This window comes from Equus asinus, chromosome 7 (genome assembly GCF_041296235.1).
Source record: "Equus asinus isolate D_3611 breed Donkey chromosome 7, EquAss-T2T_v2, whole genome shotgun sequence".
Taxonomy (NCBI): domain Eukaryota; kingdom Metazoa; phylum Chordata; class Mammalia; order Perissodactyla; family Equidae; genus Equus; species Equus asinus.
Window position 1 is genome coordinate 71658816 of NC_091796.1, and position 2792 is coordinate 71661607.

The 2792-nt window shown below is 41.8% G+C and overlaps 1 non-coding gene across 1 annotated transcript; it reads left to right on the plus strand.

The window, feature by feature from the left end:
• The first annotated feature begins 354 nt into the window (after positions 1–354).
• On the plus strand, positions 355–461 carry LOC123287506 (U6 spliceosomal RNA). The gene has a single exon (XR_006530829.1). It is a non-coding gene; the product is annotated as a U6 spliceosomal RNA (small nuclear RNA).
• Positions 462–2792: the final 2331 nt, after the last annotated feature.

A 2792-nucleotide genomic window follows, 5' to 3' on the forward strand; every position in this document is an offset into this window, starting at 1 on the left:
ATTTTTGTCTGGATCCAGGCTTGATTATGGAGTAATCTTGTTTGCTCCATCGTGGTCACAGAGCGGTGTTGTCTGATGTTGGTGTTCAATGGAAATATTTATGTTAAACAGGAGAACACCGTGGCCCGGCTGTGAGGGCCAGGCTAGGTCCTGACTCTTGGGGGCTGCTATTCTCTCTCTCAATGAGAACCGAGGCCTGTGTCTAAAAGCAGCTAGGAACGCCAGAGAGAAAAGAACCTGAGGGCTCCCAATGTTCATGTCTAAGCAGAAACTACTCCTGGAAGGCTGGAGGAGAGGCTTGGGGAAGCCTGTTTTAAGGCTGCCTCTAGTCTATTCGTTTGGTCAAAAATTATTGTGCTCACTTCGGCAGCATATATACTAAAATTGGAACGATACAGAGAAGATTAGCATGGCCCCTGCGCAAGGATGACATGCAAATTCGTGAAGCGTTCCATATTTTTAGGGAAAAACGGATGATTAGGCTCACACGTGAGGGGATGGACTATAATTAGTTTTCAGGTGGTGAACACGATGTAATGTACACAGAATTTGAAATATGATGTACATCCAAAAATAAAAAAGAGTTGGATGAAAAAAATTATTTATTGAACTAATATACTGGGGCACTTGGGACAGAAATGTCAGCCCGGGAGCCCAGAAAAGTAGTCGATGGAGTCAAGAATGACTGGGGCACTTTGGAGAGGCAGTCGGTTACACCCTGTCTGAGGAGGTGATGAGAAGGTGCTATGTGCAATTCTGGGCTGAGAGTATTTCATGCAGAAGAAACAGGAAGTACCAAGGCTTCTAGGAACAGGAAGAAGGCAAGTGTCTCTGTAGTGGTGAGGGTGGCTGAGACTGGGTGAGACGAGGTCTGAGGCAGGCTGAGTTGGGGAGTTTGGGTTTTATACCCTGTGGCCTGGAGGCCATTGGAAGGCTTTAGAGAGGAGACCCTCAGGCCCTCATGTCTCCCTCTGAGACAGCAGCGTTTTGCTGCCTGTTGTTCTCTTTCCACATCCTGAGGCCAGTGTCTTCCCTCTAGGCCTTCGGTTTAGGATATCCCAGAAATGGCCTGATCTTCTCCTTACCTGCTGACGTCTGTCATTCTTTAGAGGGGTGTGATTTTCTATTGCTGCTGTAACAAATTACCACAACTTAGTAGCTTAAAACAACACAAATTTATTAGAGTTCTAGAGGTCAGAAATCTTATAGTCAAGATGTTAGCAGGGCTGTGTTCCTTCTAGAGGCGGTATCTCTTTCTTCTAGCGGCCGCCTGCATTCCTTGGCTTGTGAGCTCTTCCTCTATCTTCATAGCTGACGGCGGAGCATCCTCAGATCTCTCTCTGCCTATGACCCTTGCTTCCATCATCTCGCCTTGTTCTCTGACTCCCCTGCCTCCCTCTTATAAGAACCCTTGTGATTATATTGAGCCCAGCCAGATAATTCAGGATAATCTCCCTACCTCAAGGTTCTGTTATTTTTTGAAGATTGGCACCTGAGGTAACATCTGTTGCCAAGGTTTCTTTCTTCTTCTTCTTCTCCCTGAAGCCCTCCAGTACATAGTTGTATATTCTAGTTGTAGTTTGTTTTGTTCTGCTTTGTGGGACATTGCCTCAGCATGGCTTGATGAGCGGTGCCATGTCTGTGCCCAGGATCTGAACCAGCAAAACCCTGGGCCGCCAAAGAGCAGCGTGTGAACTTAACCACTCGGCCACGGGGCAGCCCCTCAAGGTTCTTAAATTATATCCACACAGTCCTTTATGCTACATAAGGTGCCATATGCACAGGTTTGGGGGGTTAGGACTTGGACTTCTTTGGGGAGCCATTCTGTCTACCACAAATAGTCACATGGAGAGCAGAGAATGAGATCTGGCCCAAGCCAGTCTGCTGAGTGATGTGTCATTTAACCACCGTGGATCTGCTTACTCATCTGTAAAACGGGGTGAATACCCGCCCCACAGACCTCAGGAAATCATTGTATCACAGCAATTAATGTGGCATATTTGGAAAAATAAGAAATGCCATAAAATATAAGGAATAATTATGAAGTGTTATGAATCTTATCAAACATGGGTGCAAAAAGGGTGTTATAATATAATATATATTATATATATTATACACTATATTATATATTATCTATTTATATATTTAGAAATATATATTTTTTAATTATTATATATTATTTATATATCAATGTGACTTTGTGTAGGTGCGTGAAGGGTGCCTGGGTTGGTCTTGGTGTCCATACCTGGCCCTGCAGAGTGGCTCCCAGACAGATGCCAATATATATAATATATATTATCTATAATATATAATAATATAGATAATATATATAATGTAAATATATATAAATTGTATAAATATATGTATTTGTAATATAAATATATAAATATAAATATAAAAAATATATATCATATAATATAGAATATATATAATATATATTATTGTTATTATAATATAAAACACTGGAATTAAAAGAGCTGAGTTTGAGTCCTGCTGTCCAAAATAGTTGCTCTATTATCTTGAACGAGTAACTTCACATCCTTGAGTTCCACTGTGTTTAAAATTTGGAAGATGCTATGTTCTCATAACAGTATTGTGGGGTTTAAATCAGATAATATTGGCAGTGGTGCTCTGTGAAATGCTGCACAAATGTTCTTTATTATACATTTCATAGGCGGGCACACAAGTACTGCTTCCTAGATGCACAGTGAATCCAGGCAGCAAGGTGACACCTACCAGACCAACGCCAACAGGCTTTGACTCTCCACTGTAGGAAGTGCGTGGGGAATAAA